This window comes from Alligator mississippiensis, chromosome 14 (genome assembly GCF_030867095.1).
Source record: "Alligator mississippiensis isolate rAllMis1 chromosome 14, rAllMis1, whole genome shotgun sequence".
NCBI lineage: Eukaryota > Metazoa > Chordata > Crocodylia > Alligatoridae > Alligator > Alligator mississippiensis.
In genome coordinates, this window is record NC_081837.1 from 26,387,198 (window position 1) to 26,403,151 (window position 15,954).

Sequence of the window (15,954 nt, forward strand, 5' to 3'; positions counted from 1 at the left end):
CAGGAAAGGTAGATGCGATATCTTTGAGTAGATGTAATATCTTTTATTAAACCAACTCAGTAGTTAAGAACTTTTTTCTAACAAGCTTTCAGGCGCAGTCACCCTTCTTCAGCATAGGGGGTCTCTGCTGGTCTGAGACTCCAAGGAAAGAGAGAAGCTAGAAGTGTGACAGGATGTCAGTGAAAATGTAAATAGGTAGAAATTAGAAAGACAAAAGGTAAACAAGGTAAGGGAGGGGGAAGATAGCAAGCAAAAAAACCCAAAAGGGGGAGACTACAGTGACAGAATACAAGGTAGAAAAGATGCAGTCTGTGAAAAAGGAAATAGTGGGTGATCAGGAAAACAGGAGTCAGAGAACCTAAAAGTGTGACAGGATGTTGGTGAAAATAAAAACAGGTAGCAATTAGAAAAACAAAAGGTAAAGCAGGAAAGGGGGGGAGGGAGGGAGAAGAAGGCAGAGGATAACAAGACCAAAGGGAAACACTAGAGTGGTAATAATACAAGGTAAAAAAGAGGCTAACAATGAAAAAGGAAATAGCTGGAAATCTGGGAGACCAAAGGGCAGAAAAGTAGGGGAAGGGAGGGGAGAAAAAATAAGAAAAGAAGAATGTAAGAGGTCAGGTCAGGCAGGTACCTGGTGAATCAGATGTAAGGCAGATTGCAATGTGTCATAAATCCAATATCTATATTGAGTCCATGATTTTTTTGTATCCAGTAGATTTATGAAGTGAAGTTTGTAGGCTCATCCACAAAAGGTGTTTTGTAAGTTCTCTTTGAGGATTAGAGCTGAGAGAGAGGAGAGGGAGTGATTTACTTGTGAGAAGTGTGCCCCCACAGGTAGTTGGGTATTCTTGTCTTTGATAGATTTTTGGTGCACGTTCATTCTGGTGCGTTGTTGTTGCTTGGTTTCTCCTACATATTTTTCATCAGGGCATTTGGTGCACTGGATGAGATGTATAACATTTCTGGAGGTGCAAGTGTAAGATCCAGAAATGGTTCTAGTTCTGTTGTGGGGTATAGTTATTGTGGGGATGGTGGAGATGTGTTAGCAGGTTTTGCATTTCTTGTCCTAGCATGGTCTGGATCCATTGGGTGTGGTTTGGGTCATAGGGAGTTTGCTTCTGGTGATGAGGTTAGCAAGGTTTGGTGCTTGTTTAAAGGCTATGATGGGTGGTTCTGGAAAGATCTCTTTAAGAATGGGGTCTTCTTCTATTATGGGTTGCAACTGTTTGAGGATATTCCATGTAGGTTCCAGGGAAGGATGATATCTCATAACTAATGGTGTGCGATTTGTGGGGATTTTCTTTTTGTACTGCAGCAAATCTTCACATGGTATCCAGGAGGTGACACTTTCAAAAGTGTGATCTCTCTCTCTGGAGGAGTGTCCTTGTTGGCTGAAGGCCCTTTTCAGATTTGTGAGGTGGTGATCACAGGTATTCTCCTCGCTACAAATTTGGTGGTATCAGAGAGCTTAGCTGTAAATTACAGCTTTCTTGGTGTGTTTAAGGCAATTGCTGGTTCTGTGTAGATATGTATGTTGGTCCATGGGTTTATTTCGAATTTTACCGTCTTGAACCATCTTGGATATTGATCATGGTGTCCAAAAAGGAAATGCTGGTGTTAGAGTATTCAAGCAATAGTCTGATAGAGGGATGATGATTGTTCAATTTTTGGTGAAAATCAGAGACTGCAGGGTTTTGGTCCAGATGATGTCATCTATGTATCTCAGGAATAGTAAGGGTTTGCTGGTGCAGTCTTTGAGGAAATCTTCTTCTAGGTGGGCCATAAAAAGGCTAACATATTGAGGGGCCATTTTGGTGCCCATAGCTGTGCCCATGGTCTGGAGGAAGCATTGGTTATTGAAACTGAAGTTGTTGCCTGTGGGGATGTAGTATATGAGTTCAGTGATATCCTGAGGTACTCAGAGCTGTAATCTTCTTCTTGTAGATATACGAAGTGGGCTTAGATGCCATCTTGGTGTGGGATTTTGGTGTATAAGCTAGTGACATCCATGGTGGCTAGGAGGGTAGTGCTGGGAAGGTGGTCTATGTTTTTGAGTTTTCGCAGGAAGTCAGTTGTGTCTCAGGTGAAACTCGGTCTTTGGGTGACGAGCGGTTTTAAGATGGATTAGATAAAACCTGATATTTCTTTCGTTAGGTTCCATGGTTAGAAATGATACATCTGCCAGGGTTTCCCTGTTTGTGGATTTTAGAGAGCAGGTAAAAAGTCCCTGGATTGGGTAGTGGAGGGATCAGGGTCTGAAGTTTTTCTTGTAGTTCTGATGGAAATGATGTGACGGTGGTTTTGAGTTGTGAGAAAAGGGGAGTAGGATCTTCCTCTAGTTTTTTACAGTAGATAGTGTCAGAGAGTTGTCTGTTGGCTTCTTTTACGTAGTCCTCATGGTTGAGGATAACTATAGCTCCTCCTTTATATGCTGGTTTCATTACTATTTTGGTGGTTGAATCTTATAGATTCTGTGGCCCTTCTTTCTGAGAGGGATAGGTTGTTATAGTGGTGTTTGCTGTTGAGTATTTAATTGTTCATTCTTTCTCTGAAGCAGAGAATGTAGCAATCAAGGTTTAAATTTCGTCCACTGTTAGGTGTCCAATCTGAGGTTTTTGGGGATTTTTTGGCACTGATTTTTTTTAATCGATGTTGTCACCGGATGAATTGAAAATGGATTCCTTTTGGTTGTGGAAATATTTCTTCAAATGGAGGTGTCAAAAAATTCTTCTCTCTCAAAACTGTAGCATCTTATTTGTGTGTTTTTCTGCAAAGGCCTTAATTTCTGTCCAGAGGACAGATTTTTCAGCTTTGGCAAGTGTGTGCATTCTCTAATCACTAATACTACCTCAGTTTCAACAAAGCTGATCGTTTCATGTACTAAAAAAGCAAGGAATAAACTGCTGAACAAACACTAATATTGTTTTCAGACATATGTAGGTTTTCTAGATTACACACCGTTGAGATAAATGAAGCCATTCACACACCTCAGTGTTACACAGGACAGCTCTTCATTCCCAGACTATTCTGGACCTGGCCTGGCCTCAAGGGCTTGCTTACTTGCTCACTGCTCCTGATAGCCACATGTGCCAGGAGCTGGCTAAGGATGCCGTATCCTAAACCAGTAGGTCAGATAAGAGTCTGTGAAGAGACACCTTCACATCCCAAGCAGTCTCTCCCTACAACAGAATGATGCCTAGAGCCTTCTGACAAGTTCAACATTTAATCATGCTAAAATAAGTGTGTGATGCAAAAAAGAAAAAACAGCATAAAACTATTTCCCTCCTGCTTGTTTGCTGAAGAAATAAAAGATACAAGCTAAACATCTTCTACAACCACATACTGCAGAAAGGAGAGCCGCATCATTTTAACTGGCATCTCAAATGGATAATTTTGAACTGTTAAAGATTTCAGCATAATAAAAGGTCATGATGATTGGCTGATCTTGCTAGTAGTTTCTTCCTCATAATTCAAAATTAGTGGGAGGGGTGAGGAAGAAGGTCCCTCCTTTGAGAAAAACATGTGATATTAGCTATTCAATGTATACGGTATACATTACCACAGACGAAGACACTAGAGTCATTTCCACTGGAAGTCCCCACCAGATTTTTCTTTTATGGTAGAGCACATATTGCTCAACTTTGACAGGTGGTTTCTATTTAAATGAAAAAAGTGCATGTTCACTTATAGTTTATCTGTAGATGGTTTTCAGTAAAATGAAAAAGAAAATGCAACCCAAATTTGAATTCATCCATCTGGGTAATCCAAGAAATGGGAATGAGAGGCTATACTCCAGCCATATCTCCCTGGCTTATTCAGTAAGGTCCTTAAGTGAGCAGAGGCAAAAGGAAGTAAATATCAATATTAATAATAAAATCTGAAGTGAGTGTTCAAATGACCTGCAAAGAAAAAATTCTGCCTATTCCATCTGATACAAACTACAGAAGAATACAAGAGTTCTGAGAGATTACGTATTCTCTGAAGATGTTTTTCTGTGCTCAATAGTTTCACACCAGGGATCAAGAAACACTCTATTGTGGTTTACAAATGGTATTATCTCGCATCTGAGCACAAAAATGAGAGACAAGTTCTTTCTGCCAAAGAATTATGTTATGTTGCCCCTTTTCTTGCCCCTTTAGCCAGTGACCTTTCGACAGCAAACGAGCAGAACAGGGGTATGCAACGTTTTTTGGTTGGAGTGCCAAAAAAAACCACAATGCCTACCTTGGAAGGTGCCGGAGTGCCAGCATGCCAGAAAAACAAAATAAGGGCAGGGGGTACATGGCAGGATGCCCTACTTGTGTCCCCTGCCCCCCACCAGAGGCCTCCGCTCCCCAACCCTGCTGCCCTGTGCTCCCCAAAGCCCCTACCCCCCAGCCTGGGCTCTGGGCAGCTGCAGCAAGCAGGCTGCAAACAGCTTCATTGGGCTTCACAGCTCCTGCATCAGCTCCATGCTGGCAGCAACTGCACGCGCACCTCACAGCGGACAGCAGAGCAGCGCATCCCACCCTGAGGTGCGCACCCAGTCGCCACCAGCATGGAGCTGATGCCAGAGCTGTGAAGCCTGGCAGAACTGTTTGCAGCCTGCCCGTTGCTTGCTGCAGCTGCCCAGAGCCCAGGCTGGCTACGAACAGCTGCGCCGGGCTCCGGAGTCCGGTCACCAGCTCTGTGGTGGAAGCGGGGGAAGAGACCAGGGTTGCGCTGCCCCAGGCCCCTCCCCCACCGCCCACTCTGAGGAGTACCTGCATGCACAGGTATAGAGCTGATGCCAGGGCTCCGGAGCCCGGCGCAGCTGTTTGCAGCCTCCTGGCTGCAGCCAGCCCTGGCTCTGGGTAGCTGCTGCCAGCCGGGAGCCCAGGCTGCTCCCAGCAGGCAGCTGGGATGCTGCAAGCCCTGCTGGGAGCAGCCCAGGCTCTGTTGCTGGCAGCAGCTACCCAGAGCCAGGGCTGGCCGTGGCGTGCCAGGCAAAATGGCCTCGTGTGCCATGCTCGGGGGTTGCCAACCCCTGGAGTAGAACTATGAAGTTGAAAAAAACAGAAGTCAAAGGGTAGCACCAAATGTTCAACTTATTGCTAAGTGTAGTTGAAACACAAGCAGCTATATTTTTAAGCAGTTAAATAAGTGCCTCCTTAGAGTTGCAAAAGCTGCTCCCTTTCAGACACAGATTATCTCCTTAACATGCCCTAACTTTAATAGGTCACTATAGCCCAACGATTTGCAACTGTTGAAGGTAAATGTGTGATACTATACTAACACATAGCAATACATCACAACATTCTAAGTGAACATGTGACAAAGCCCAAGAAGTGCAACTAAGAAATGCTCACTTTCATAGAAGTGAATATTCACACCAAACCCATGCATCTATTTTTGACAACGTAAGTAAGGACTTGTTTTGGCAACCATCAGAATAAGTATACCCATCTGTAGAGCTTGAAATTCTGCAAATTTTGTAAGACAGACAGTTGCTTTAAATTCAGTTACCAGAAAAGAATACGGTCTGACTCATGGCAGTGAACAGACTCAGGATTGGTTTCAGTTTCTAGTTCTGTCACCAATTCTTCTGCATCAATGGAAAGTCAGTTCTCCAGGCTGCCATTTCCTTGGCTATAAAATACAGGTAGCATGGGAGGTAAGGAGGGAGAGGGGGGCAGGGATGAGGGGGTGGAATTAAGAATCAGTTTCTAAAAAGCAATTTGCAAGTATATAGTACTATTTATCTATCTAGCTTTCTATCAAAATATTAATATAGCATCTAGAATGCAAGGGATGAGCTTAAGTATAATAATTAGCTTATCCACTGGCATCAGCTGTTAACTTTTTCCTTAAATCATATTTACAGCAATGAACACCATGGGGATAAACAATACCAATAAAGACAAAAAAATTCCATATTGCACCTTCCTATATGAAAGATGTAGGTAGCCATCTCTATCCTCCTCTCTGTATACTGAGATGTGTTGTCTTGTTGCCTATTTTTTCTTACTATGATGAACAGGAAAAAAAGCTTTCTAAAACTTAGAGGCTAGAGAAATATGAGACCTCTACTAAACTGATTAGAAGACTGGTGAAATCTAAAATGTGGCAACACCTAGGGAAACCAGTTGAGCTCACAAGTAGCAAACTCTAGAACAGGAGTGGCCAATCTGTGGCTCAGATTCCACAAGTGCCTGTGTGGTCCATGGCAAAGCAGGGAGGGGACATGCACCACAGTGGAAGATAGGGCAGGGAGCAGAAAGCAGAGCAGCAGAACAGGCAAGAAGCACAGGGTGGGGGGCAGAAAACAGAGCAGCTGATCGTGCAGGGGAAGGGAATTAGAATGGCAATTGTGGAGGGTGTGGGACTAATTTGTGCCAAGTCCCCATCAATATAAGACCTATTTGGACAGGTCCCAGGCCTTCTCATGCTTACACACATCCAGGTCATTGCAGGTGCCACAATAAATTCATAATGGTACTGCATTTTTTTTTAAGACGCTGACATACCTATAAAATTCTGAAATTGCTCTGTTTTGTTAATACCTATTCAAAGCCAGGATGTCAAGCATTTGGAAGAAATCTCTTTTGTTAAAGTTTTGGTACCTCTGTTCTTTCAGAGCTCACAACCAACATCTAAACCACCATCTCTTCCCCGCAAGAAATTCTCCAGCAACAGACTGAGCCCCAGACTGGAAGTTCCTGACAATTTACAGTTTAAAAAAACAGAAAAATAAAGAAAGATTTTCAGGCCTCCTTTATATAGTATGTAGAAGCTAAAAGGTAGCAAAACTCCATTTATTTCTAAGACCTTTTATAGGCCATCTTTAGAATAATATTCTCAGTTTAAGTAAAAGCCTCCAAACCACTCTGCAAGTTGTATTTCAATAATAGGACAATTTTTATCTTTTAATTTTAAAATGCTCATCAGTAAATGGATGGGAAAATACAAATGTAGCAAAACCCCCAGGTTGTTTTTTTATTATTTATTTTAAAATGCATTCTCTCCCCTTCCCCAATCATTTCTGACTTTTTCTCTCCCTCTCTTTTCCCTATAGATAAGTATAAGTATGCCAAGATGTAGGATCAACTTTAAAGATTTTTATTTTGGTAGCAAGTTTTTGGGCTTGGATATCCACTGTTGTATATTGTATTATTATTAGGTTTGTATTGATTTTTACTGTTGTATATTGTATTATCATCATTTTCGTACTGATTTTTATGTTTCATATGGATAGTGTATGGTTTAGGCCTGTGTTTGTAAGTGAACCAAAGTCTCATCAAGTTTCCATTTTATATGTCAAGTCTCCATCTTCTGTCATCTACCTGGGCATCCCATGTTGCAACTGTATGAGTCACGTACCCCTCCCATGTAAATTGGTTCCCCGATGAATGACAGTGATTGGGAATGATTGAAATACAATGGTAGCAGGCCTCTACTGAACGGCCTGTAATGACTGGGCCATCACCTCGCACTGATTCACCCAGGAACCACGGACCTCACCCAGGAATAGAGACAAGACCAGCAGAAGACCCTGCAGAACCAGCAACTGGTGTACCCCACCATTACAGACACCCAAAACTGCACATCCCTGCATGAAGCACACATGCTCAGTACACCAGGGTCTGACCCTTGCCTGGGCATGCCTCCTGTCACTAGGGTCACACAAGGTCTGCCCCTATAAAAAGGGGCAGTGAAGATGGACCCAGTGGGAATGCCATTTCCATCTGGACCAGCACCATGCCATGCCACCTATCCACCCAGAGGCCCTGCCTGCGACCCCCCTCTGGACAACACCTACTGGACAAGGACCCCTTCCAACCTGGATAGGTAGACATTACCTGCATATCTCCTCCTACAATTTGGACTCTCTCTCCTCCTGGACTTCAGTCCCTGCACCAAGCCTCTTTAACCCTTGCTGCCATTGTGTGTGTGTGGGGCTGTGTGGGTGGGTGCACAAGAACCAATTTGGCATTGTGTCACCATCTCCCCTGTTCAATAAAACCAGTCATTTGCAACCCCGAGTTGGGTCATGTTTTACTGAATCCCAGTCCCTTATCTTAAATTCCAGCCTCATTCTCTCTCTCTCAATTCCAGCCCACACCCCTCTCCACTAGTTTCCCAATCTCCTCTCAATTCCTACTGCCTTTTCCCTGTGACTTTCTGCTGCCTTTCTCTGCTTTCCCACTGTCCCTGCTGCCTCTCAGTCTCTTCTGCCGCTTTTCCTGTGATTTTCTGCTGTACCCCTGCTTCTCATGCTCCTACTGCCTTTCTCTGCTTTCCTGCTGCCCCTGCCACCTTTCACTCTCTCCTGCTGCTTTTTCTGTGATTTTCTGCTGTCCGTCACTCTGTTTTCAGGCTCACCCCCCCCAGCTTCCCAGCTCCTGAGTCTTGCTCCAGCTTCCAGCACCTACTACTTCTCTAGCTGCCCCGGAGCCATCCTCTGGCCCCCCACACCCAGAGCCCCTCTTTAACACCCACACTTTCCCTTAGTCCCATTTTTCCCTCTTCCCATCTACCTTTTCAGCTTCCCCGTAGCTCTGGCTCCAGACCCAGCCTCCGTGCTGGCATGCTTCCCTGTTCTCCAGGCTTTGGGCATTGTCTTTTAATCAATTAAGATCAATTAACCTAAAGTTACCCCAGAGCCTCAGTTCTTCAGTCCAGGCCCCTCTAGTCTACCGATTCTAATCCCGGTCCCAGTGACTTTCATTTCCAGTAACTTTAACTCCCTACACTTCTACTTTCTTACCTTAACCTTTCCCCAGGTATCCCAAGTACACCAAGCACATGCATACATACACATCACAACACCCAACTTAGGAACTCACCTGTGTGTATGTGTAGGTTGGTGGTATGTGTGTGAATTAGTGAATTCACATATATATACACACACACACACACACACATCACTAACATAAGAAAAAGCAGTTTTACACTTCAACAGGAACCTCTTACTAAGTATACATGGGTTTAACCAAGCCCCGTACATCTTCACAGAATGATTGATTGATAGGACACTGTCGCAGGGCACCTCGGTGCCTGCTCCTACAGAGGAGAAACTGCCAGGGAGACAGAGAGAAAGCCCTGGCAGATCATAACGAGCCCAGCTGAGGGTTGCCAGGGTAATGGGCACAGCTGCGGGTTGCCGGGGCAGCTAAGGAGAGCCAGCTGCCTGCAGGAGGCAGGGCCCGGCCCTTATAAAGCCCAGGGCTGAGGCCAGGCTGGCAGGTCTCTGCCAGCAGCCAGGAGCTCTGGGAGTGAGGATGTGGAGAGGAGCCTAGTAGCAAGTACCACTGTCATATGGAGCAATGTTGTTATAGCCAGAGGGCATGTGTTTAAGTTATAGCCAGGAGGCTTGTGGTTATGTTCGGCTCTGTTATTACACCGGAGGTTTGGGTGAGGCTGTAGGGGTTGGAGGAGTCCTCATAGGGACCCCAGAGGGTGTGGGGTGCCCTAGCGCCAAGAGGGCGCAGTGTCCTCATAAAGGGCCCCACGGGAGTGTGGGGGCCCCAGCGCCTGAGGGCACAGTACTCTAAGGGGGAACCCCAGTGGTATGGGGACCCCAGCGCCAGTGAAGGCGCAGCTTGCGTGCCAGTGAAGGCGCAACTGGCGGCGAGGAGCACAACCAGTGGGTTGTGGGCGGGGAACAGAGACCCCGGGTTGTGTGCAGGGTACGTAGACCTCAGCCCCGGAGAGGGGCAGCTTTGTGAGGCCCCAGTGTGGGCATGACGAGCCCCAGAAGGGGGCACTGCTAGGAAGCCCTAGCGTAGACGTGGCAAGCCCCAGGAAGGGGGAGCGCACTTTAGAGGAGCCCAGCGTGGGCCCAATGAGTCCCCGAGAAAGGGGGGGGGACTATCGAGAAGCCCAAGGTGGGCACGGCGAGCCCTGAAGAGCGGGAGCGCCATATTGGACTATTGAGAAGCCCAAGACGGGCATAGCGAGCGCGGCCGTAGGCTAGCGCGGCAACACCCCTCAGACAGAGGCAAGGTGCTGCGGTTGTCCCTGAGGAGAGGGGATAGCAGTGCGGTGAGGTTGCACGGCTCACAACCTACACGGCTACAACCTAAACCCACAGACATCATTAGTGGTAATTAAAAGCCAGTTCTGCCATTTTAAAAAACCCACAATTTTAACCCCAAGTGCATTATTTGCAAAATATATATAAATACACATTTTTTTCTGTATTTTGAATTCATGAATAGGAATTTTTATAAATACTTAATATCTTGTTAGGACAACTTGCCACAATGCTACTGGAAATTTAAAGAATATATTTTTATTTTTTTCAGCTATTTCTTACTTTATTTCCCAAAATGAAGTCACAATGCTGATTTAGTGACTACTACCTTCCATTATGATACACTGATGGCATAATATACTGGCTTTCCAATGAAGTCTTTCTTGTCAGGAAGAAAACTATGGCATACGTTACTACAAAAAGAGTAAAGCAAGCAAACATTTAAATTAGGTGCTTTTTGTTTAACTGCCTTGCAATTCTTTTCTGTATAAAAAGAGCCTCTATACCAAACATGCTCTGCCACCAAGAAATCTAATGGAGAGTCCTGTGCATAGAAAGGATATGAAACAGCAACACAGACCAGAAGTTGACTGACCTTATAAGGCAGCAAGTGATCACATGCAACAACTGACAAGTTCCTCAATTTCTCTAAAAACCACAAGGTACAGCCACTGAGAGCATAAGCCTCCAGTACGAAGAAGCTAGAGTTCCCAATTCCAACATTCTCTGAATTCAGAATATCATAAAGTGTCAGCTCTCTCAGTTTTTAGGTTTTTGATCGTATAATGGGAAGGGATGGCAAGACAGCTTTACTTGGAATCAGAAAAATAAATAGTTTTCAAAAGTATTTTGTAATGCTTGTGTAATGGCCTGAAGACAGCGACCAATTTAGACAGCTGTGCAACTAGCCACAGAAGCTGCATTTTAGAAACAGCCCTGCTTTGGAACAATTGAAACTTTCTCCAATGCAAAGTCTGCACACAGGCAGCAGTGTTTCTTTGCAAACGTCTAACAGTTTCATTATTGTTTACCCACCAAAAAACAACTCTACCAATCCATCAAGCTTGACATTTCACTCGCTTCTGCAGCTAGCCCAGAATGCTTGGCATATATGGGAGGAATTTCCAGCATTCAAACCTGAAGAATAATGTTGTTAAACAGAAATAAAACCTAGTTCTCTTTCTTTAATATAATGTACCGAACATAAAAAATAGGCCCATTTGTGTTAAAAGCTACAAAGACAGTTACCTGTTGGCAATCTACTCCATTGAATCAATAAAAGCAGCTCATTCAAAATAGCTCTAAGGACAAAGGATCTAACCAATTCAGCTCTACTTAGAAAGGACTCCTAGCAGGGACTCTAGCAGGGTTACCAGTTGCAGTTGTAGTCCAGCTGTGATATATCAGTATGTGCTGTGCAATGTAGTTCCTCTAACTTGCTACCAGTGACCCCTCCCATCCCAAGAATGCCACTGCTAGCTGAAGAAGAAAATGTTCCAAAGGAATACAGACATGATTGTGTAAAAACCCCCTGAATGCATGATGCAAGCCTGCAGAAAATGTCATCATAAAATGTAAACAGAAGCACTATAAATAACTGCTCACGAATAAATATTACCCGAGGGTGATTTTAACTACCCCAAATGCAAATGAGTGAAGGAGACATCAGGGTTTCACACATGAAAGCTACTTACCAAGCCAGAAGCCACTGTTTTCAGGGCAAGTTGTTTTGACATTGACAAAGGAGGAAGATAGGATCAATACACAAGTTGTACGAATCTAACTAAAGGTGTGGTTTAGCACCAGCCTAATTAAACTGTTGTAGCTCTGTAGGAGAGCACTCTGGCATTAGTCTAGTTGTCAGGGAAAGCCAAACCAATGCAATTCTGTTCATAACTGGTTCGATATCTCCTGGGTGTAGTTATATATACTATATACTACAGCAACCTGTATGCCTGGACAAGTCCTTAATCTTCAGGCAACACCCAAAGGAGCTCCTATTCTGTCCATCTATAATACTGGTTACTATAAAAGATTAGCTTTGATTCTTGTAAGAGATAAATTAAATTTTAAACAAGTGGATATTAAAACTGACAGCAGATTAAAGGATAAAATGAAAAAAATCACTATGCTGACTATTTAAAAATATTCTCTCAAGCAAAACACCTGAAGATTTCAAAACATGAGGAATAGAAGGGGAAAATGAAGTTCTGATGTTAAATTTATATTTTAATTTTTTATTGGAGAGTGATATTGAAATGTCTATTCCAAGGTTATTGGGTATAGGAAGTCAGAGCATAGCTTTATCGCAAAAGAAGTTAGTACTCTGGAGCAAACAAAGAATCTCAAGTGTAGTACTTACCAAGCATTCAAAGATATTGGAGATACTGAAAAAGATGCGTCTCAAAAAGTAGCAACTGTTTCTAAAGACTGGAAGGTCATTAATGTGCAAGTCCATGCAAACAAAAACAAAAAACACAAATCAAGAAAGTTTTCCAGGAATTATAAGGGTAGGAAAGGGGAAGGGAGAGTAAATTCAGCTCTCAGATTTGGAAAAAATGAACCAGTCTCTAAAGCCAGGCTAGGGGTATATATAAATGATTCATATAACAGTGTTATACCCTGGTCCTTTAAGGATACCTCCATAACCTCACAAAATTCCCTAAAAACAGAATGAACACACTGATTCTGAGAGGCTATGCTGCCTGACCTTTAGAAGAGAAATCCTAAAAAGAAGATAAACATTCTATTTCTAACTTTGCAATTAACTCAATGTTTGATTGGCATCTCTCTAGCTCTGCAGTTTTCCCCTTCTGGGAAACAGAGATAACACTTGCACTGTGAAGTGCCTATGGCTCTTTGGATGATGGATAGTGGAAGATGAAAGTATTTATTTACCTGCAATGTCAAAAAAGCCTCTGAAACTATTCCTTAACAGAAGACTGGAGAAAACTGTTATGGGGATGCACAGAGGCATATTGTCTAAGAGCAGAGATGGGAAAGTGTTGACAGGAGTGTTTCTGTCAAATTAGCTAGAACCTGACAGTAAAGCATGTCATTGGTCTGGGAATGTCTGAGCATAGGTCTATACTGCAGTCATTGCTGTCATGTAGGCATACTAAAACTGGCTTTAAAATAGCTGAGAGAGGTAGTTAGCCCTGGAAGTCCGAAGTCAGTCAGATGGCAGGGTAGATATGTACCTTTAAAATAACTAACACGGCTACTGTTTGAATTTTTAACTGCCATGATTATACTGCTGTGTCGGCAATTCCTAAATTCTTGGATGAGTAATACTCTGGTAACGAGCTCCATGCAGTATGTGAGCTCCATGCTTCATGGTGATGCAGCTAGGCAGCTACAAATACTCAAGCTATCTAATTAAAAGCTATATCAGGTTGTTTACTCTAAACAACACTGCAGTCACAGTGTGGACTGCACTGTACACATATCCAGAGACATGTACCAAGCTCTCTTCCCTTCTGCCAGTCAACCCTCTTTCACTACTCCCTGGCTACATCCTCTCTGATTAGTACCAGCAAGAGGCCTCAAAAGGGAAAGTAAAAAGCCACCTGATGGCCTGAAGCCAAGTCCTGACCATGGTTCAACCAAACAATGCTGCTAAATGACGCTTCAAAGCCCTGTCACTCCTATACCTAAGCCACATGAAACAACAGTTCACAAGTTATTGTGTTTGAATTGAACAGAAACCACATACTTGTAGCCTCTACATGTTAAAACGCTGGTTTAATTTATATCCCAAACCATTCTTGCCTTCCTTCTCCAACCTTTGTACTTTCCATTCACCCACAGGCTTGGTCCAGAGCCCTGGGAATTCAATGGAAAGACTCCCATCAGCTTCTGGGTTTTGGATCAAGCCCTGCATTCTTCTTCTTGCTTGGTTATATGCCTTACAAAGGCACTCCCCCAAACTTCTTTGCTATACTGGGTATATTTCAAACCCAGTTCAGAAATAATTGCACCATGCCCAAAGCAGGCATAAGGGCATGGGCCTTCTTCTGTATTCTGGTAAAGCCATTAACCACTGATCAGTGTGACATGCTATTGCCATAAGCAAACACAAGAGCACAGCTATTGCCCCACCAGATCAGACCCAATGTCCATCTGGTCCAGAAGCCTCTCTCCAACAAGTCTGTCAGAGGCAGCTATGAAAACCCCTCAGCAGACAGGCGTAAGAAAATCTACAAGCTCCCCAAGAGGTCTCATTTTCAAATAATTAGAGGTTGGCCCACTAGCTGATGCATGAAGTTTACTATTCCTTCTAAAATATACAGACACTGCAGAAGCACTTATTGAAAAGCCGGTACCTGCCACAAGGAATTTATAATCTAGGTCAGTGATTTTCAACCTGTGGGGGTCTGCAGACTGTCTAAGGGGTCTACAAAAGATTACTATGATCAATCAAAAGTATGTAAATACCCACGCTTACAATTCAAAAGGGTCTGCACCTTCAATTTTTTTTACATGCCCGCAAATGAAAAAAGATTGAAAGCCACTGATCTAGATTACAACATGTAAATGAAACCAAGAAACTGCTGGATGAAGTTACAAGGCTACACAAGTACAAATAAAAAGTGTCTTTCTCAAATACTGAAATTAAGAAGTATGTATTTAAAGCCAGAAACAATAAAGAGCAGGCCAGCTAGTCTGGGATGGGGAAGAAGAGATTAAACCTAGCATGTCAACAAGTCCACGGTACAATTTAAAGATGTCTTTGCCTTCTTTTTCATCTTAATTAATTTTCATATTTATAAGCATAGGAAAAGAAGATATTAGTACCTTCTGCTCAAAAGAAGGAACCCCCAGAGGAAATCTGGATTCAAGTTCAGTTCATTGTTAATTCCATTTCAGGAATTAACGATGGCCCAAGCAGTTAACCCCTTATGTACAGTCATGAATCACACTGAAAGTGCTCTATGCTTTCAGTTAAAGCCTAATTACTACTAACAACTAAGTGCACTTTGAAACCGCATTGCTTTATAGTTTGATAGCTTCACACACCTGAAGCAGCCAGCCAGCATTTGCTTTCCTGAGAAACAAGACACTGATCTAGACGGACCATTTTGTTTCACTGGACCCAACGGTTCCATTTGGACCCTTACGTTTATTCAAGGGCAGTCCCGGCTGTAAGCACAAAACCCCTCCCCACACCAAGGTGGCCAGCACAGCACAAGTTACAGGAGCACGAGAGTTTGCCTAAGTGGAGACGTGAGGACCTAGAACGTAAAAGCAACAAAACAGGAATAACTTTTAACATACACGTGGTTCATCCATATTATTTTTACACTAAGACTTACACAAGCTCAATCGGGTTAGTTTTCGAAGAAAAGACGACAGCGCTCATGAAAACGCAACACGGAGAAAGCGTTAAATAAAACCACCAGCATTTCCCTCGACGCCCCGTGGATCTGCAGTCCATGGGGTTACTGGAAGAAGAAGAAAGACCCCTGCTCTGCCAACAGCAGAAAGATGATCCCCGGACACGGACCCTGGACTTGGCAGGCGCCAGCGCAAGGAAGCGGGGGGCGGCCCCGCAGGCGGATCCCCTCCCTCAGCGCAGCGGCGTCCTATGTGCCCACAGGCAGGTCGGAGGCGGCCCCGCACCGGGGGAGCCGAACAGCCCCGGACTGGTGTCCCGCGGCCGGCCGCGACCGGGACACCCGGCACCGCCGGCCAGGGCCGAGGCCCCGGGTATCGCACCGGGCCAGCCGTTCCTGCCCCGCAACACAGGGACCGTCCTCGGCCCTGCCCCAAAGCCGCCGTCCCCCCGGCCCGGCCGCCGCCAAGGACGGCCCGGCGGGCTGGGCACTGCACCCCCGGCTCCCTCACCTGGTGGCGTGGCGTGGCGTGGCGTGGCGTGGCCCGGCCCGCCCCGGCCCCGGGCGGGGTGCGCGGGTCCCGGCCTCCTCCGCCCGCGCGGCGGCGGCGCTATGGCAACT

At 44.5% G+C, this 15,954-nt stretch overlaps 1 protein-coding gene across 2 annotated transcripts in view; it reads right to left on the minus strand.

The window, feature by feature from the left end:
* RFFL (ring finger and FYVE like domain containing E3 ubiquitin protein ligase) overlaps window positions 1–15,954 on the minus strand; it is a 72,129-nt gene extending 56,175 nt beyond the window's left edge. The window contains exon 1 of one of the 2 annotated variants that reach the window (XM_059717398.1): window positions 15,845–15,954. The gene's annotated coding sequence lies outside the window, so the exon portion shown is untranslated. Of the gene's footprint in view, window positions 1–15,312; window positions 15,643–15,844 lie in introns of those variants that run through there. The other variant, XM_014595956.3, reaches the window with a different exon arrangement.